General features: G+C 38.3%; 1 protein-coding gene across 2 annotated transcripts in view; it reads left to right on the top strand.

Annotated features, from left to right (window-relative positions):
• Window positions 1–248: 248 nt before the first annotated feature.
• The window catches only part of LOC136868863 (cytochrome P450 9e2), an 81,384-nt gene continuing 59,088 nt past the window's right edge, over window positions 249–22,544 (top strand). Inside the window, exon 1 of one of the 2 annotated variants that reach the window (XM_068225049.1) lies at window positions 249–267. The gene's annotated coding sequence lies outside the window, so the exon portion shown is untranslated. Of the gene's footprint in view, window positions 268–11,816; window positions 11,890–22,544 lie in introns of those variants that run through there. The other variant, XM_068225048.1, reaches the window with a different exon arrangement.

Raw genomic sequence — 22,544 nt, 5'->3', positions numbered from 1 at the left:
GTTATTTGGACTTGATGTTATGAGATCATGGTATCATAAATTTGCAATGCGTGGGGAAATGTTACTTATCTCTTAGTTGACGAATGACGATAGATAATAAAACTGTGAGAGAGTAGAATTTATATTTATGCTATGAAGGAAGACCGTTTAATGAACTGGCCTGTTCTGTGTGTGGCCCTTGAGGTAGGGGATTCACTTAGTTTGCACCCGGCAGTAAAACGCCTACAAGTTTCAGCTCACCGGCTCGCAGGCAGAGGGTTAATCCTAGTGAGTGCAGATATTTACTTTTATTATTATTATTATTATTATTATTATTATTATTATTATTATTATTATTATTATTATTATTATTATTATTATTATTATTATTATTATCAATATTGCTCACTTTTATTACTCATTATGTGAGATCGGATTTCTTGGCGGAATTTTAGCGAAATTTTAGTAGTATTTTTCGGATCTTGAAAATATAAGTTGGCAACACTGTCCACGAGTGAGGGTGACCGTAAAGGTCCAGAATACATAACTTAAAGTATCATTATAAATCAAATCGTAAAGACCGTGGATCTGAACATTGACTATTTTGGCGAAATGTTCGTTCAGTTATCCCTAATAATGACCATATGCATATATTTTTAGCTTTCGTGTCTGTCTATTTGTCTGTTTGTCTGAATTCTTATAGCTTAAGAATTAATAGATATAATTATACCAAACTTCATATTTGGAATCCACCTATCCTTGGGTAGGTTTTAAGGCCAAAATTACTTCTAAATCCCTGAATTGATTCGTAGTTTATACGAAACCTTAATTTTACACTCCCATAAACTATACACTCCCAAATTTAATAGAAATCTACCTGCCTTAATGGAAATCAATTTCTAAAACTTTTTTCTTATGTGCATCATTTCGATAGGAGGATTAATAAGGTAGATATCATTAACGGACGGTCTTTCAGTCGAAGTCCTAGCAGACTTAGCTTAAAAACGGGTGCCTGTAAAGCATATTTCTTATAACTGGAAAACTACTCTAGATATTTCAACCAAACTTCATATTTAGCATACACAGTACCTGTTCAATGGTAGGTTTTAATGTCCACACCAATTAAAATTTCCGGAATTAATCGGGGGTTTATAGAGAACCGAAACTGTTATTTCACTCTCCCAAAAAGTATACAAGGCCAGCCTGAATGGAAATCTATCAACTTTTATCTATTTCCATTTTTTCTCATGTGTATTTATTCGGTAAGAGTCCGACTCGTTGGCTGAACGGTCAGCGTACTGGCCTTCGGTTCAGAGGGTCCTGGGTTCGATTCTCAGCTGGGTCGGCGATTTTAACCTTAATTGGTTAATTCCAATGGCACGGGGGCTGGGTATATGTGTTGCTTTCATCATCATTTCATCCTCATCACGCCGTGCAGGTCGCCTACGGGAGTCAAATAGAAAGACCTGCACCTGGCGAGCCTAACCCATCCTGGGATATCCCGGCACTAAAAACCATACGACATTACATTACATTACATTACATTCGGTAAGAGGTTCAACGAGGGAGATATCATTAACGGACAGTTTTACATGCTATGTCCCATTCTTACCTATATAAATAAAATCGTAACGGCCATGTGTTAGGACACTGGAAATTTTCATACCGTTGTCCGTTTCAGATGTAATAATGCCCATCTGCATTTTTTTTTAAGGTTTAGTGCCCTTGCCTGTTTATCTGAATTCTTATAACTTGAAAATTACTGGATAAAGTTCTACCAAACTTCATATTTAGAATCTACCTGTCCTTGGGTAGGCTTTAGAGCCAATATTACTTCTACATTCCTGAAATGTCTGGGGTTTATAGGAAGATCGAGATAGTGATTTTACACTCCCACGAAATAAACATGACCAACATTAATGGAAATCTATGAGCCTTAATGGAAATCAATTCCTAAAACGCTTTTCTCATGTGCACCTTTTCGATAAGAGGATTAATAAGGAAGATGCCGTTAACGGATTGTTTTTCAGTCTAAGTCCAGCGGAATTAGATCAAAACGGATGCAATTTGTAATTTAGAATTGTGTTATTACGTGCATATGACGTCAAGGTATCATGTGGAGTCAGCGTTTAAGGAAAGATTATTCCCAATATATATTTGTTAAATTTGGTCTATTAAAGGACTCTATATAGCGTACGTTTAAGAATATGTTATTTCCGTTAGTTTATTCTGTATACGTATTTATAGTACAACTATAAAATGTAGATGCTTACGAAATTTTGGATATTATTATTATTATTATTATTATTAATATCCAATTTTTGATTTTTAATCTCAGTCCCGTGGAACACTTAGTGAATGTCCGTTCAGGGTGGGTTAACGGGAATAACTCGACAGCCATTTTACTGTTTTCGGTTGAACGGATAATAAGGGGGGTTATCATTAACGATGGGCTTCATGAGTCTTCATCCATAGCGCCACCCCAGTGATCAGAGATACAACAACCGAGAAGCAATTAGAACTTAGGACCAGGAACTTCACCGTACAATAAACTCTGTAATCATCCGCATTCTTCGTCGACTTTGATCATCTTTATCATAATTCACGTTACGTTCACATGCCGTGTAAAACGTTTGAATACTGGCATGTAAATTCGCATAAATTCACGAAGAAAATCTGTATTCCAAAACAAATTCCCGAGCGAAGAATGGTACAAATGCTAGTTGAAAACAGTGTTACGGTGAGTTTTTCGAAGTTTGAAATATCTAAACTGTTTCTAAGGAAACGTACTAACCTATTATTGCCACAAAATATATTATTGTATGCAAATAAGGCAGCTTTTAATACATGCAATGTACAATATTATATTAATTGAGTGTGATACATCATCGACCTGAGTGAGATAGTGACGCTAGATATTCTAAAATGTACATATGTTCAGGATGGACTGCCAAAGGAGAGTAATTCACTGCCTAAATCATCAATTCCCTGATAACAAACAATATAATATACGTAAGAAACTCTGTCGTTGGTTCTTACGACCTTACTTCGAGTTATATATTCTTAATTTCTCATAGGATATAGTAAGCTTTCATTCTGCTCTAAAGTCGGAACCAATTCGATGTATTACAGTTAACAATAACGCAAGACAGAGACAGGTTAGCGTTGAATAGGTCGCTTACCGTGCAGTCCGCATTCATTTTATATAAGAAGGCAAGGATTATGTGTTCTGATAGGGAAGAAAGAAGCAAGTATTCATAGGGGCGGTGCGCGTCCGAAAGCACTCCGGAGGCGATAATGCGCACCAACAATCTAGATCAGGGCCATCCAGCAATTGTGCTCCGAGAGCGCGCCCGCGCTCGGGGAGCACTGGGCAGTCAGGCTAGCGCTCCTTTCTCTACCACCACTACAGTGTGGCAGCGAGGAGACCTGAGACAGACGATGTTCGTACCACGCTGACTAGATACGTACGTACAGTCGTGTGTCCGACGGCTTTTGTGGGTTTGTTGACATCATATTGATAGGGCTGGTTTGCCATAACAAATGTACCGCATATACAAATCGAAATGTACTCCGACGTATGGAATATGCAGGAAACGAAATCAAGTGTTAAGTAAGGAATACAGTAATGTGGTTTAATCAAAACTGAAATTTGAACATATCTGAGAGGAAAATTGAACAAAGTTTTACCAATATTCTTAAACAATTACGCAAGCTTATATCACTCATCGTTGCACGATGTTTACTTTTGCTAAGCTTAAGAACAGAAAAGGAACGCTCGCAAATGTACGTTCAGCCGAACATTGACAGAACTTTACATGCATGTGTTTACAAAAGGGGGTATTCTTCAGGGTATTCTTCTTGCGGAAAGCCGCTGTAAAATTCTTCTAAACTTCGTGACATTAGAAAGCGGTCTTTAAAACGAACATTGCACTGCAGTTCAAGCAACTCTAATTGAAATAGGTGTGGAGCACTGTCTGCACTAACTGCACGGCCAACTCGCCCGGTACTCTTTGAATTGACGGTGCGTGAGTCCATGGGAGCGAAGAAAATTTATCATTCGTACAATTGTTCCCATTACGTTTTTAAGCTTGGCGACTTCTGCATAGATTGCCTCCTGGTGTATCAAGCTCGCTCAGCCAGCCAAGCTCCTCCCACCACTACCGAAACTACCTTTCCTCAAAGCGCTCGAAGCACTAGCTTAGAGCGCTGCCAGCGCGCTAGCGCTCGGGGAGCACTGTTTGGATGGCCCTGATCTACTGTAGATGGTCGCCACGAGTATTGGCGGGGAGGTGCCATCACCACTGTGGATGCTTGCTGTGTTGTTCACTGTACTTGTTATTCGAAGTAAGGTGTGCGTCCAAAAGGATTCCGGGAGCGACAAAACGCACTAACATTTTGGATGGTCGCCACGGATGACGGTGGGGAGGGGCCGTCACCGCTATATAAGCGTCCTACGTTATGCCAAGGAAGCAACATCCCCCCATCGTATTTGATGATGTTCTCGTGGTGGCAGCCAAGAGGTTTAGTCTCTCGGAGATATCAGCAAATAAGTATTGGGTATGGTGTGAGGCCGAGAGTATTTCAGGGACAACAAAGCGCACCCATTTTTTGCATGGTCGTCACCAATACAAGATTTTTCTGCATTAGTCAGTTACGTTATAACTGAATGAATTCTCCTGGGTTGATTTTAAGTGTAAGTCCTGCCAGTGGAGTGCTCATGCCCACATATTCCTTTTTATTTGGTTGAGAGACTACAACCGAGTCCTAGAGATGACTGAAATCTTAACTTCCAAATGCCCGCCAACGAGGGTTGTGGGGGCGATATGAGCACTGCGGAAAGGTTTGGAATTTAATCCAGGCTTTTCGCACGCAATCTAGTGATTAGAAATTGTATACCACCACCTCCCCTACCCTGCCAGCCAACATTCTGATGGTGAAATTTTTTCGACCAACGGAACTCGAACTGGCTAACATCGGTATCAGACCGTTTAGACTTCAATGCCTTAACGATCATGGTCACCAGACGGGAGGAAATTTTGGATATTCAGTCACTAAGGGGGTGAAAATAGAGGTGAACTGTTTAAATGAGGACATCTATATCTCAAATATCTAAACAGTTTACAGACGTAAAAGTTGGTATTTGGAATATACTAAAAATAAAGAAACAAGTTTTTTTTTTGGTTTTTGGAAAATTCTCTTAAGGGGATGAAAAATGGGTTGAATACCTTTTTTGAGGATACTTACATCTGAAAAACTGAAGACTTTACAGACATGTAAATTGGTATTATTAATTTCTTTTAAAATAATTTAACACATATTTTTCTAATACCAATATAAATGGTCCGTTATTGGACATTATAAATTTTCCAGCTAACTCATTCCTGGTTGCCAGCGTTTCGCTCCCGTGTGCTAGGCTGGGCTCATCAGTTGGTACCTAGCACACCTACCAAGACGCTGGCTAGTGCACACCGTGGAGGCCACTGCATAGGCTAATTGTAGCCACTGGCAGCGCCAATACACTATGCAATGTCCAATAACGGACCATTTATATTGGTATTATAAATTTACTCATTCGGAACAAATATTTCAGATTCCCTATGGGAATCAACATCTATATCACGCATTTTTCTGTTCCCGAAAAATCCACTTTAGGGGGGATAAAAAGGACTGGGATTGAATTATTTATATTAGGATACTGATATATCAAAAATTGAAGACGTTACTGACGTGAAAATTGGTATTTGGAAGCTTCATTAAAAATAAAGAAACACGTATCTTTTGTTTTTGGAAAATCCACTTAAGCGGGGCTTGAAAAGAAGTGAAATAGGGGTTGAAGTAGTTTCATTAGGTTACTTCTATATGTATAAAATACATTTTTTGCCTATACATTGCTCAGAATTTAAAAAGGATGGTACTTCTGCATCGGTCGTGTCCACAGTAACAAAGATGTGCACTTTTCAATTTTCCGTAATTTCTCTCTGCCTGTCTGTATATAAGTACACACATCACGAGAAAACAGCTGCAGGTAATTTAATAAAATTCAGTATGCAAAGCAACATAGATGAGGACTGGTAAAGAACTAATTAGTGACAAAGTTTCTGCAGTGAAGATGGATTAAGCAACATAGATGAGGTCTGGTAAAGAACTAATTAGTGACAAAGTTTCTACAGTGAAGAAGAATGAACCAACATAGATGCGGTCTGGTAAAGAACTAATTAGTGACAAAGTTTCTGCAGTGAAGAAGAATTAAGCAACATAGATGTGGACTGGTAAAGAACTAATTAGTGACAAAGTTTCTGCAGTGAAGAAGAATTAAGCAACATAGATGAGGACTGGTAAAGAACTAATTAGTGACAAAGTTTCTACAGTGAAGATGAATTAAGCAACATAGATGAGGTCTGGTAAAGAACTAATTAGTGACAAAGTTTCTGCAGTGAAGAAGAATTAAGCAACATAGATGTGGACTGGTAAAGAACTAATTAGTGACAAAGTTTCTACAGTGAAGATGAATTAAGCAACATAGATGAGGTCTGCTAAAAAGAACTAATTAGTGACAAAGTTTCTGGAATAAAGATGAATTAAGCAACATAGATGAGGACTGGTAAAGAACTAATTAGTGACAAAGTTTCTGCAGTGAAGAAGAATTAAGCAACATAGATGAGGTCTGGTAATGAACTAATTAGTGACAAAGTTTCTACAGTGAAGAAGAATGAAGCAACATAGATGTGGACTGGTAAAGAACTAATTAGTGACAAAGTTTCTACAGTGAAGATGAATTAAGCAACATAGATGAGGTCTGGTAAAGAACTAATTAGTGACAAAGTTTCTACAGTGAAGAAGAATGAAGCAACATAGATGAGGTCTGGTAAAGAACTAATTAGTGACAAAGTTTCTGCAGTGAAGAAGAATTAAGCAACATAGATGTGGACTGGTAAAGAACTAATTAGTGACAAAGTTTCTGCAGTGAAGAAGAATTAAGCAACATAGATGAGGACTGGTAAAGAACTAATTAGTGACAAAGTTTCTACAGTGAAGATGAATTAAGCAACATAGATGAGGTCTGGTAAAGAACTAATTAGTGACAAAGTTTCTGCAGTGAAGAAGAATTAAGCAACATAGATGTGGACTGGTAAAGAACTAATTAGTGACAAAGTTTCTACAGTGAAGATGAATTAAGCAACATAGATGAGGTCTGGTAAAGAACTAATTAGTGACAAAGTTTCTGGAATAAAGATGAATTAAGCAACATAGATGAGGACTGGTAAAGAACTAATTAGTGACAAAGTTTCTGCAGTGAAGAAGAATTAAGCAACATAGATGAGGTCTGGTAATGAACTAATTAGTGACAAAGTTTCTACAGTGAAGAAGAATGAAGCAACATAGATGTGGACTGGTAAAGAACTAATTAGTGACAAAGTTTCTACAGTGAAGATGAATTAAGCAACATAGATGAGGTCTGGTAAAGAACTAATTAGTGACAAAGTTTCTACAGTGAAGAAGAATGAAGCAACATAGATGAGGTCTGGTAAAGAACTAATTAGTGACAAAGTTTCTGCAGTGAAGAAGAATTAAGCAACATAGATGAGGTCTGGTAAAGAACTAATTAGTGACAAAGTTTCTGCAGTGAAGAAGAATTAAGCAACATAGATGAGGTCTGGTAAAGAACTAATTAGTGACAAAGTTTCTGCAGTGAAGATGAATTAAGCAACATAGATGAGGACTGGTAAAGAACTAATTAGTGACAAAGTTTCTACAGTGAAGATGGATTAAGCAACATAGATGTGGACTGGTGACGAACTAATTAGTGACAAAGTTTCTACAGTGAAGATGAATTAAGCAACATAGATGAGGTCTGGTAAAGAACTAATTAGTGACAAAGTTTCTGCAGTGAAGAAGAATTAAGCAACATAGATGAGGACTGGTAAAGAACTAATTAGTGACAAAGTTTCTACAGTGAAGATGAATTTATCAACATAGATGAGATCTGGTAAAGAACTAATTAGTGACAAAGTTTCTACAGTGAAGATGAATTAAGCAACATAGATGAGGTCTGGTAAAGAACTAATTAGTGACAAAGTTTCTGGAAAAAAAGATGAAGACTGGTAAAGAACTAATTAGTGACAAAGTTTCTGCAGTGAAGGTGAATTGAGCAACATAGATGAGGTCTGGTAAAGAACTAATTAGTGACAAAGTTTCTGCAGTGAAGAAGAATTAAGCAACATAGATGTGGACTGGTGAAGAACTAATTAGTGACAAAGTTTCTACAGTGAAGAAGAATGAAGCAACATAGATGAGGTCTGGTAAAGAACTAATTAGTGACAAAGTTTCTGCAGTGAAGATGGATTAAGCAACATAGATGTGGACTGGTGAAGAACTAATTAGTGACAAAGTTTCTACAGTGAAGATGAATTAAGCAACATAGATGAGGTCTGGTAAAGAACTAATTAGTGACAAAGTTTCTGCAGTGAAGAAGAATTAAGCAACATAGATGAGGACTGGTAAAGACTAATTAGTGACAAAGTTTCTACAGTGAAGATGAATTAAGCAACATAGATGAGGTCTGGTAAAGAACTAATTAGTGACAAAGTTTCTGGAATAAAGATGAATTAAGCAACATAGATGAGGTCTGGTAAAGAACTAATTAGTGACAAAGTTTCTGCAGTGAAGATGAATTAAGCAACATAGATGAGGTCTGGTAAAGAACTAATTAGTGACAAAGTTTCTGCAGTGAAGAAGAATTAAGCAACATAGATGAGGTCTGGTAAAGAACTAATTAGTGACAAAGTTTCTACAGTGAAGAAGAATGAAGCAACATAGATGAGGTCTGGTAAAGAACTAATTAGTGACAAAGTTTCTGCAGTGAAGATGGATTAAGCAACATAGATGAGGACTGGTAAAGAACTAATTAGTGACAAAGTTTCTGGAATAAAGATGAATTAAGCAACATAGATGAGGTCTGGTAAAGAACTAATTAGTGACAAAGTTTCTACAGTGAAGAAGAATGAAGCAACATAGATGAGGTCTGGTAAAGAACTAATTAGTGACAAAGTTTCTGCAGTGAAGATGAATTAAGCAACATAGATGAGGTCTGGTAAAGAACTAATTAGTGACAAAGTTTCTACAGTGAAGAAGAATGAAGCAACATAGATGAGGTCTGGTAAAGAACTAATTAGTGATAAAGTTTCTGCAGTGAAGGTGAATTAAGCAACATAGATGAGGTCTGGTAAAGAACTAATTAGTGACAAAGTTTCTGGAATAAAGATGAATTAAGCAACATAGATGAGGTCTGGTAAAGAACTAATTAGTGACAAAGTTTCTGGAATAAAGATGAATTAAGCAACATAGATGAGGTCTGGTAAAGAACTAATTAGTGACAAAGTTTCTGCAGTGAAGATGAATTAAGCAACATAGATGAGGTCTGGTAAAGAACTAATTAGTGACAAAGTTTCTGCAGTGAAGAAGAATTAAGCAACATAGATGAGGTCTGGTAAAGAACTAATTAGTGACAAAGTTTCTACAGTGAAGAAGAATGAAGCAACATAGATGAGGTCTGGTAAAGAACTAATTAGTGACAAAGTTTCTGCAGTGAAGATGGATTAAGCAACATAGATGAGGACTGGTAAAGAACTAATTAGTGACAAAGTTTCTGGAATAAAGATGAATTAAGCAACATAGATGAGGTCTGGTAAAGAACTAATTAGTGACAAAGTTTCTACAGTGAAGAAGAATGAAGCAACATAGATGAGGTCTGGTAAAGAACTAATTAGTGACAAAGTTTCTGCAGTGAAGATGAATTAAGCAACATAGATGAGGTCTGGTAAAGAACTAATTAGTGACAAAGTTTCTACAGTGAAGAAGAATGAAGCAACATAGATGAGGTCTGGTAAAGAACTAATTAGTGATAAAGTTTCTGCAGTGAAGGTGAATTAAGCAACATAGATGAGGTCTGGTAAAGAACTAATTAGTGACAAAGTTTCTGGAATAAAGATGAATTAAGCAACATAGATGAGGTCTGGTAAAGAACTAATTAGTGACAAAGTTTCTGCAGTGACGATGAATTTGTTTATCTCCAGATGAATTTACATGTAACAATCAATATTTGCAAGTTAGTTGTAATATTCAATCTCTCGAACTTAAAAGTAATTTAAATTTAGGATTATGTTTCATAAACCCCTTTGAGATGTCGTGTGAAAACCGTAAAAGTAGTTAGTGGGACGTAAAGCCAATAACGTATTCATTATTATATGTACGAAAGAAAAATCTTGAGGGACTGCGTTTTTATGGTTACTGATGCTTGGGATAGTTTGTCAGAACATTAAAAAAAACGTAATATGAACGTTGTTCCCTGAAGGTATAAAAGCAAGAGAAAATGCCATGCCATACCCGGCTTCGTAGATTGTGATAAGGACGATGCTAACGAATGATTGAATATTAACCTAAATAACCTCGGCTACCAAATTTTGAACGATGACGGAATTCCGACAGCTGTAACGGATAGTTGAGCCCCTACAGATGAAGATAAAGACGTAGCTGAAAATCAAGGTGAGAATCTCAGTAACAATTCAAAAAAGATCAAGAACTTTTTGAAATGTCTAATGCTGATTGCAGTTCAGTTTGTAGGTCTATTAAAGTCTTTAATGTAAATATAATATGTAGTTAAAATAACTTTCTTGTGTCATTTTCGCTGTATGTTCAAAAATCTGAATTCGAACGAGGCGAGACTCCGAACAGGTCTGAACATCAGTTAGTTCAATTTATTGACGTTCTACCGTACTTCCAAATAGTAAGATCAGAAAAGAGTAACCTACACAACTGTTAAGGAGGTCTAAGGGCAGCTTTTATTCCACTTTTTCTCACTCACTAGTGGGGTTGCAGATTCAAACTGTGTCGTACACATGGAATTGACTCTGTTTTATGGTCGGATGTCCTTTCTGACGCTGAATTCATGTGGGCAGACGTATTCACTGTTGTATGTTTCCGCATTGTGGTGTGTTGTATGTTTACGGAGAGAAGGGTATTAAGATGAACACAAACACCTAGTCCCAGAACAAGATAATAATTCACAGCTAAAATCCTCGACCCAGCCTGGAATCAAACCCAGGGCCCTCTGAACTGAAGGCCAGTACTCTGACCATCATCCAAGAAGCCGAGCTACTTGACTGACTAAGAATAAGTGATATAATGTGATTTATTGTAACATAACATTTGGGTGGAGATAACTTACGTTGTAGCCTCCTAATCTATTTATATTCCATCCTTGAAAATATTAATAATGTAAAATATAGAGAATAGAAAAAGATTCAATTGTACGTTTCCTGAGTAAATATTTGTATCTGAAAAATATAGAGAACATTTGTTAGTCTATTTTCCTTGAGTTCGCCTGAATGATATAATTTGAAATAATACTTTTCCTTGAAGCAAGTATTTGGTTTTTTCCTCCGTATCCCAAACGCCTCATGTGTGAAATGGCGCGTACTGATTCAAATATACATACATAATTCCTGAGCTCGAGGATTTAACGAGATGCGGCTAAAATCCCCGACTCCATAGGGAATCGAAACCAGTACACTCTAATCAAGTCAATGATCTTTCAACCAAGGAGACGAACAAAAGATTTTTCTGATATTGTCCTTGAAAGTATCACTATCATGATCAAGCAATCATTTCAAACTGTTTCTTATCTGCCTCTTTGACGTTAGGTAGAAAAGTATTGCATCAGTTCCATTTGTTATTGTTATAACTTGTGTCTTCGAAGTTAAAGGAGATGGCCTAGTGACGTACTTTATCATTTGCTCTTGTATCCACTTACCTCCCCACTCTGTCCTACAGTACTTAGTACTTATACAAGCCTGGAGGTCACGCTACACACATTATCAGAACAACAGACGAACGGCATCAGTCTACGAGGTAAGCTGTATTTATAACTTTGAATAGAGCTACAGGGCAGACTAATTGTTCATTCACTTCCAAGAAGCCATAATTTAATCGCAACTTACACTCCAGTTAATAAACATATTCTCACAATTCTAGTGTGATAAGTAGGTTATCAATATAGGAGACACGAAGACGATATATACGGAACAAAATTGCATCAATGTGCAAATTGTTTACAAAAATTGCAAGTATTTCACGACTGAAAAAGTTAGTTATAATAATTATAAAATGAATAGGGTATTATCGAACAGTTCTGAGGTTTTGATATCACTATCATGCTTTTAAAACAACAGTATTTATCAGCACATTGCATTTGATGTTCAAGGCCGTATCGCATAATTTAAATTCCACCATCAGGCATTTAAAAATCCATATACATGTATCTTACGCCCATATGGGCACTGAGTTTGTGTATTTGGCTCGTTGCCTATTTCTCCAAGAGCGGACATGTTACCACAATGATTATTTTCCAGTAATTACAATAATATTCTAAGAGATAATAGGGAATGTTTATTTCAAACCAGAGTGAGAGAGTACATCAGATCAACAATAACATACATTAGTTCGAGTTTGAAAGTCAGTGACCATGTTCTTCAATACAAAGTAAGAATATTATAATTTTGAGAATATCTTAGAGGTAATCTGTTAAATTTTGAAATAAATGAATGTTCACATGCTCATACTTCTGCGGAATGTTCACGATGTTGTTTACAAAGATAGAAATTTTATGCTTTATTAGTCAGCGTGCCCGGCTGAGCACGCTAGGAACTTACGATAGCAGAAAACTACATATTTCTGTTTTGAGAGTTCTGAATTTATGAATGAAATATTGAATATCATCGAAAAAATTGACTTTTCTGGAGCCTCCGGATTGTGGGACTCTGTCTGATGAACATGATGGGGCACTCTTGGGGACTTATCTAGGAGACAATTGCAGGCGCCTGCTGAGTTGGTAATCACTTCAAACATCGGATTACATATCAAAGTACCTGTGCTTAACGATGCGCGTGTGAGAGATGTGCTTCACGAACGAGGAGAGAATGTTCTAAGTGCGATTTTGGTCTGTGTGTGGCTTGCTTCCAAATGAATCGCATGAAATGAACAGTATGGGAAAACAACATGCGGATACGAACTGAGTAACTATCGAAAGGCGAGAAAATGCCCCAGGTGTGATGTTAGTCCTTTGTTACTTGCTTTCAAGCGTGTCAGATAGAAGGAATCGACACAATTTCCATTTACTGTATGTGATTTTTTAAATTTATTTTGCTTCTACCTAGAACATAATTTAGTATATTTGTTTATTTGTACTTTTGTTGATAAAAACAGCTACAATATTTATACATATCTGGAAATAAGCTTACAAGTTTGCCAGTATGATTATGCTTGTGATTTAGCAAAATGTATACATGATTTTGTGAACATAACATGAATTCTGCAAAAATATTATTTATGCTCACATATCTGCATAGCGCGCCCATATGGGCACACACAACTTTCACTTCTTGTGCGGATTTTTGCACTGGAATTCAATTTTAATGTCTTTATTACGCCTTTTGTTATGAAAATAGCCTGAGAAACCGAAATCGAAAAAGGAATGGTTCAGGCAGTTAAGTATTAATGAATTAGCCAATCATTACAACTAGTACTAACGACTTGGTCAACATTTTAACTTTTATGAACGACACAGCTACGTGGATTTTGAAAATGCCTTGGATATTATAATTTAAATTTAGTCAGTAATGATGGAATTTAAATTCTTAATGCCGGCTTTGAATATAAAATGCAGTGTGCTGATGAAAGCTGTTGTTAAAAACAGTTATACGATTGAAACCACGATTGTAAAAGGCAGAATACTTTCATTTTTTGTTGATATGACATTCTCCATCGGTAAAATTAAATTAAAAATCATGATTGCCTTCTTCTGATCACTCAGGGAAGTAGTAAGACTGGTGTCAAATAGAAATTAAGACATTCACATGAAGTGGTGATCTTCTATCATCGCGGAAGGTATAGCGAAAAGAGGACACGCAAGTGTAAAGTATGTAATAGAGAATTTTCACGTGGGGAAAATCTCAAGAACTTAAAAGACACCTCAACAAACATACTGAGGAAGCTATTCAAGAAAGAAATGTGCGGGGGTACGCTTTAACAAAGAAGGAATCTCAACTCTTCCTGGGGAAAAAACTGTACAAGTGTCAAGAATTGTAATCATCATAAAATATCAAAGCCATCTTATTAACAGTGCTGATGGCAGTACTTATTATTATATGAAACCTACAACCTGTTTTCCAGACTGTGACCGGGTCACGGATGTAATGAATGAAGCAGATATAGGCTATTAGGACGATGGGGTCGCCACTCCCAAAGTGATTTATTAATGACTGATAAATGCTATGAAGTGATAATGGAGAGTGTTGCTGGAATGAAAGATGACAGGGAAAACCGGAGTAAGCGGAGAAAAACCTGTCCCGCCTCCGCTTCGTCCAGCACAAATCTTACATGGAGTGACCGGGATTTGAACCATGGTATTCAGCGGAGAGAGGCCGACGCGCTGCCGTCTGAGCCACGAAGGCTCAAGAATGTAGTAATATGTTTTCGAGAATTGTTGATTTCGAAACACACATTTGTATCCACTTGGAGGTGAGACTACACAAATGTACAACATGCAGTAATACGTTCTAACGAAGCAAACTAGGAAATAATGCTCTTCAGAACCTGCTCACCTCTTGAGTTCAACTGAGCATTACCGGGCGAGTTGGCAGTGCGCGTAGAGGCGCGCGGCTGTGAGCTTGCATCCGGGAGATAGTAGGTTCGAATCTCACTATCGGCAGCCCTGAAGATGGTTTTCCGTGGTTTCCCATTTTCACACCAGGCAAATGCTGGGGCTGTACCTTAATTAAGGCCACGGCCGCTTCCTTCCAACTCCTAGGACTTTCCTATCCCATCGTCGCCATAAGACCTATCTGTGTCGGTGCGACGTAAAGCCCCTAGCAAAAAAAAAAAAAGAGCATTGTCCCTGCATTGCAGGAGGCCATAGCCCTTAGAGGATTTATAAGGCTATTTACTTATTTACTTTCCTACAGAAAACTTAGGGTTTTGAAAGCTACCAATGACAGCTAAGATGATTACTAACACTGGTCACGCGTGTCCTGTTAATTTACAGTCCTTTAGGCTGAGCAGTGGTCGTTTGGTAGGTCAAGGCCAATCAAGCCACGCGGTGTGTGTGTTCTGTTGCTGGGAACTCAATTCGTGAACAAATGTTATTGTTCACTAATATGGTTTCCCCTCTATGTTCATAACTTCTGCAAGCAGTTCGATACTATAGAAATATGTGTTTAAATTAAAGGGTCTTGAATTTCATGATCCATGCATAGACACATACTATATTGTTTTTAAAACCATCTTCGCGTCAAGTTTAAACATTCTTACTCCAATAAAATAGGTTCTGTTTCCGGTTTGTCTATTTAAACTCTGATCTAGCTCTCTTTATGGATTAGTGGTAGAGATCTTGGTTCAGTACCACCAGAGGTAATCGGATTTTCGAAGGGCGGAGAAGTCGTGTTATGAGTTGTCGGTGAGTAAAAGATCTCTCTTGACACATTTGGTATTTACCCGAAAATATTAATTAAAAATCTACCAGAGATCTCCCAACAATTGTATGGTTTCCTCTGTCCACTGTGAGTGTCAAATGGAACTTCGAAATTGACGCGCGGGCAGCGTAATGCCGTTAAATCAAAATCTCTGCAAGTGATAGGTTAGGGCATATTATTATTATTATTATTATTATTATTATTATTATTATTATTATTATTATTATTATTATTATTATTATTATTATTATTATTATTATTATTATTATTAGTACTAGAAGTAGTCAACTCAAAACAAATGCTTATACACCGACCGGAAAAAAACTGATGGATCAATTGAATATTCGAAGGAAGGAGCATGTTAAATTGTGAAACATTTGTTTTATTGTTTACAGTGATTATTTTCATGAAAAAATTACCTAAGTAACTAAGGGTAACAATAACATTACTTACATTTTTTTCATGAAAATTATCAATGTAGATAACAAAACAAACATTTGACAATTTAACATGCTTTTTCCTTCGAAAATTCAAGTGATCCACTTATTTAGTCGGTCAGTGTGGTAGCCCTAGGAATTCTAAAGCTCTAATTGCAATGATTCCAGATAAATAGGAGTATTTTAACATGACGAAGTGGGATATTATAACAACATTTCAGAGGAAGTACAACGAGGTAATCAGATGAGGAAATGAAATACATACAACTTTTAGAATATAATAATAATAATAATAATAATAATAATAATAATAATAATAATAATAATAATAATAATAATATGTATGTATGTATGTTTCCAGACCGACAGTGAAAACTGTGTGAACTCAGAATTTCGTATTCATAATATGGAAGTAACAGTTAACTAACGAAGGTGGCCCGAATGAATGCTGATGCAAACAGGTGGGAAAAATGGCAGAAGGTTACTTGGAGTGAGGAGATAAAGGCTAAGTTGAGAAGAAAATCGATGGATGGATATGTACGTATAAAACAAGTTTGGTGGTGAGGTCATGTCAGGGGAACGGAGGAAGATAGGTTAGGAAGGAGAACAACGGACACGGCCAGAGAGTTAAGATAAGTAGAGGTCGACCAAGGTGACGAAAGCTACATTCGATTTTTGATAAGAAATGTGTAACTAAACGAGACCACAAGGCTAGTTACAAACAGAGGATTGCGGATGCACGTTGTTTGTTCGCAGATGTTTGCAGACCAGCAGCCGAAATTCATCAGAGCTTATAATGAAGATGTATGAATAACAATAATAATAATAGTACATACACACATACATACATTATCATTATAGACTGTTATGCCTTTCAGCGTTCAGTCTGCAAGCCTCCGTGAATTTACTAAACGTCGCCACAATCCTCGATTTGTAACTAGTGTTGTGGCCTCATTTAGTTCTATACCTCTTATCTTTAAATCGTTAGAAACAGAGTCTAACCATCGTCGTCTTGGTCTCCCTCTGCTTCTCTTACCCTCAATAACAGAGTCCATTATTCTCCTAGGTAACCTATCCTCCTCCATTCGCCTCACATGACCCCACCACCGAAGCCGGTTTATGCGTACAGCTTCATCCATCGAGTTCATTCCTAAATTAGACTTTATCTCCTCATTCCGAGTACCCTCCTGCCATTGATCCCACCTGCTTGTACCAGCAATCATTCTTGCTACTTTCATGTCTGTTACTTCTAACTTATGAATAAGATATCCTGAGTCCACCCAGCTTTCGCTCCCGTAAAGCAAAGTTGGTCTGAAAACAGACCTATGTAAAGATAGTTTCGTCTGGGAGCTGACTTCCTTCTTACAGAATACTGCTGATCGCAACTGCGAGCTCACTGCATTAGCTTTACTACACCTTGATTCAATCTCACTTATTATATTACCACCCTGGGAGAACACACAACCTAAATACTTGAAATTATCGACCTGTTCTAGCTTTGTATCACCCATCTGACATTCAATTCTGTTGAATTTCTTACCTACTGACATCAATTTAGTCTTCGAGAGGCTAATTTTCATACCATACTCATTGCACCTATTTTCAAGTTCCAAGATATTAGACTGCAGGCTTTCCGCACAGTCTGCCATTAAGACTAAGTCGTCAGCATAGGCCAAACTGCTTACTACATTTCCACCTAACTGAATCCCTCCCTGCCATTTTATACCTTTCAGCAGATGATCCATGTAAACTACGAACAGCAAAGGTGAAAGATTACAGCCTTGTCTAACTCCAGTAAGTACCCTGAACCAAGAACTCATTCTACCATCAATTCTCACTGAAGCCCAATTGTCAACATAAATGCCTTTGATTGATTTTAATAATCGACCTTTAATTCCATAGTCCCCCAGTATGGCGAACATCTTTCCCCTCGGTACCCTGTCATATGCTTTCTCTAGATCTACGAAACATAAACACAACTGCCTATTCCTCTCGTAGCATTTTTCAATTACCTGGCGCATACTGAAAATCTGATCCTTACAGCCTCTCTGTGGTCTGAAACCACACTGGTTTTCATCCAACTTCCTCTCAACGACTGATCGCACCCTCCCCTCCAAGATGCCAGTGAATACTTTGTGTGGTATACTAATCAATGAGATACCTCGATAGTTGTTGCAATCCTTCCTGTTCCCTTGCTTATAGATAGGTGCAATTACTGCTTTTGTCCAATCTGAAGGTACCTTACCACCACTCCACGCTAATTTTACTACTCTATGAAGCCATTTCATTCCTGCCTTCCCACTATACTTCACCATTTCAGGTCTAATTTCATCTATTCCTGCTGCCTTATGACAATGGAGTTTATTTACTACCCTTTCCACTTCCTCAAGCATAATTTCACCAACATCACTTTCCTCCTCCCCATGAGCTTGGCTGTTTGCAACACCACCATGATGATTACCTTTTACATTGAGAAGATGTTCAAAATATTCCCTCCACCTCTCCAGTGATTCCCTGGGATCTATTATGAGTTCACCTGAATTACTTAAAACACTGTTCATTTCCTTTTTCCCTCCCTTCCTAAGATTCTTTATTACTGTCCAGAAAGATTTCCCTGCTGCTTGACCTAGCCTTTCCAGGTTATTACCAAAATCTTCCCATGACTTCCTTTTGGATTCAACAACTATTTGTTTCGCTCTGTTTCTTTCATCCACGTACAAATCCAGTAATAATAATAATAATAATAATAATAATAATAATAATAATAATAATAATAATAATAATAATAATTGTTACCGTGTTTTAGCGGTAGGTAGAGGTGAAAGAAGGTGCGGGTGTGAATGGGTTTCAAGCTACGAAATTATAGTGCAATGTAAAATTAATTTAAAATTTAACAAGGTTATATTTTCTTTTCGAAAACAAAGAAATAACAAGCATGGCAGGTACAAAGTAGCAAGTCAAAAGGGGTTAGTTACAATATTTACAGAATTTGGGCTTCGCGCCCTGACTTTACAATGCTTGGGCAATCAGCTCAGTTTTACCCCAAACACAAGTTTTAACAGAGGGGGAGAAAACCCCATTCATACCTAGGAGCCCTTGCTCCAAATTACACTGAAAAACCTCCATGAGGCATACAACCCAGAATTTTCAAAAGAGCCACTCGCTCTCAAAATTTAAGCCTCTCCCAGGCCACACCAAACTCCACCTTCAAGTTGTCCTCAACGGACATAAACACAGGGGTAAAATACCCAATCTACTGAGGTCTATTAAAAGAAAAGCAGGTTAATTAAATGACCTCTAAAATAACAATTTGAGAGGAGGCGAACTTGCACTCCTAATACACTTTGATTAAGACCTACTTGGCACTAGGCCGTTAATACAAGGGCTAATCCCATGCTAAAGAGGTAACTTAAGAAAAGAACAATTTGTTTTACATTAACGAAGAATAGGTTGAGAAAATAAGTTCACCTCAAGACAATGTGAGTGGGAGCTCGAGAGGGTTAGCACTCTCTATCCCAATATGTCGTTTTACAAGAGAATAGATGAAAAGAGAAGTTACATTTTAGGAAAAGGTTACATGGTTGAACGCTTAGAACCCGCCCCGAAAGTTAAACTGCTGAGCTAGCAAAGGAAGAATTTATTAATCGGCCATTACCTTGTGTTGAACGGCTGGAGAAGAAAGAGGCGCTTCCCGCCCCCTGCTATGTACTTAACACACTGAAAGATGGAACAGAAGTGGCCGAGAGACCCAAAAATCAGCAGTTTAAATACTCTCGCGGAAGTTTCTAGGCGTTAGGGGAATGAAAACACCCTCCCACAAACACTTTATTGGGTAGGACACAGCAACATATTCAAGTTGGGGGAAGATACATCTGATTGGATAGAAATTAATTTAAGAAATTCGGGATTGGTTAGGTTCAACACAAGGGGAAAGAAGGGGTGAATATTGCCAACTTAAACAATGACTGAAAGAAATTTAACAAAGAACGAACTCTTGAAATTAAATTTTCTCCAAAAAACAGTTCTTTCACTTCGCACTAGAGTGCACCGTTGTTGATCTTCAGTAGTGTCCTCTAGAAGAGAAAGTTCACACTTCTAACTACAAGTGAAACAAAAACACATCAAAAATGACACAGTTCAAAAACTCAAACTTTTCCACGTGGTGACATCTTCTGAGAAAGTAGAAAATTAATACCGTCAATAAAGTTCAGACTTCCTCCAGCAGAGGAGTTTCAATTGGCGCACATTTTAAAATAAATTGCGTGGAGGTGTACCGCCTGGTACAGACCTCCCCCCCCAAAAGTTCCACCAGGGGTGATATATGAAACCAGGTCCCAGGTTTGATGTAGATATGGAGATTGATTGCCAAAAAAAAAAATTATAAGATTTTCTTAATTTGGTTTGTATCGGTTTCAAAATTTTCTTGTTGCAGGAGAAGTATAGTCTTTAAGTTGTAGAAGTTGAATTCTGAAGATAAACTTTTAATACTTAAAAGCGATGAAGAATTTTGCAATGTCCACCAAATATTGCTTGTTGGTTTCCCAAGTGTAATCATTACTTATAGTAACTGTTCATGTAGTAGATGGTGATGAAGTGGGATGGCCAGACCGGCCGTTGCGGCTTGCGTCCAAAGGAGGCCGCTCGGACCCCTCAAGTACCCTGAGATACCGCTCGCCCGCACTATGAGGGGAGCAGAGGTGTTGAAGCACGCCGCGCCCGCGGTGAACATATACAGGCTGCGGGCAAGTAGCAGGTTGTGCGCCGCACATCAGCCTTGGCCGGGAGGAGAGCTCCGGCTCGCCGTGCACACGTCGTCCTCGCTGGGGCCGAGGGGGCCCGTCCTCAGCTCCAGTTGCTGCACGGCGCCGCGCGGCTGCGGGGGCACTGAAACATTAAAGCTTGGCGGCAGAATTGTGTTGGACCATCATCTTTTTTGAGGGTACAGGCTTGTGGAGAGGTTGAGGGGCCAGCGGCGTGCAAATATCCATGGCATAAGTTAAGCCACTGTGTGTATTGAAGCAGGAGACGGGAGCGTGGTAATGGCCGAGGTAAGGACAGGATGGCAGTTTAACAATCGGGGAGGTTTACAAGAAATGCTTACATATAAAATAAAATAGAAGGAGCAGAATGCCTTAAGAGTGGAACTCAAAAAAAAAATATAACCTTCATATTCCTATCAAATTATATGAAGCAAGTTGACACAAAATTTACACCGGTTTCACCTGGGACAGGTGAACCCTAAATATCCTCTCGGTGGCTGGATTGCTTACTAACAATGTAACCGGTGTGAGAAAATCGAGAATGATGCATGGCCCATGAAATCTGGGGGCAAGCTTGCCCGCGGGAACAAAATTTTTGACCATAACCTGGTCACCTACCTTCAAAGGGGTGGGTCTCCGTCCACGATCATACCTTTCCCTAACCTTTTCATGAGACACATTAAGATTGGCTTTAGCCTTCTTCCAAAGATCTTTAATGTTATCCGGATCTATTGTCTCGGGTAGAATGTCATTCAGAGACCAGAGGTTAGAGAGCGGCGAGTTGGGAACAAACTTGAACATCAAAGAAGCTGGAGTAAACTTGTGAGATTCATGAACCGCCGAATTCAAAGCAAAAGCTATCCAATGCAGGGACGTGTCCCACCTGGAATGATCTTCATGATGATAGGCAATAAGTGCGGACCTGAGATTACGGTTAACCCGTTCAGCCAGAGATGGTTGAGGGTAATAAGCAGAAGTAATTACATGAGAGATTGATAAGTCAAAACAGAATTTACGAAATAAATTAGATGTAAAAGCCTTAGCATTATCAGATACAATATATTGACACGGACCAAAAGAAGCAAAAAAAGAATTTAAGCAGGTAATGGTAGACTGAGCGGTAGCCAGCTTAGTCGGAAATAACCAAGAAAATCTGGTAAATCCATCTACGCACACAAAGATGAACTTGTTAGCATTACCCTTTGACTGGGGGAAGGGTCCTACATAATCGATATACAGACGTTCCATGGGGCGCGACGCTTGATGCGAAGACAAAAGGCCTACCTTGGTGGATATGGTGGGTTTACTGAGCAAACAAGATTTACAAGCTTTTACAAGTTCACGGATTTCACCGTCCATACCTTTCCAGATGAACATTTCACGAATCTTTTCACGAGTTTTAAAGATACCCAGATGCCCTCCTAGTGGGGTCTCATGATAATACTTGAAGATCATAGGTACCAGAACAGCTGGAACGACAACTTTCATCATCTTGTCATGCCTCGAAGGGCAACATAAAACACCATTCCTCAGAACATAAGGGACAACATGTTCCCCAGAAGAAAGGGTTTCCATTATCGGAGCCAGCGTCGGATCTTCACGTTGGTATTTCTCGATATCCCTAAAAAGCATGGGAGCATCTGTTAGGATGGCATTAACCTCAGATAGCATGGACTCGGGAGGTGATGAACTGTCGACCTGTTCATGGTTCTCAACGTCTTCTGAAAACATACGGCTGAGTCCATCAGCGACAACATTTTCGGTACCTCGGATATGCCTGACATTGAATTGGAAGGCAGAAATACGGATGGCCCAACGGGCTATACGACCAGTACGACGCA

This window comes from Anabrus simplex, chromosome 1, assembly GCF_040414725.1.
Source record: "Anabrus simplex isolate iqAnaSimp1 chromosome 1, ASM4041472v1, whole genome shotgun sequence".
NCBI lineage: Eukaryota > Metazoa > Arthropoda > Insecta > Orthoptera > Tettigoniidae > Anabrus > Anabrus simplex.
The sequence above is the reverse complement of the archived record's forward strand: the minus strand, read 5'-3'. Positions and strand labels throughout refer to the sequence as shown.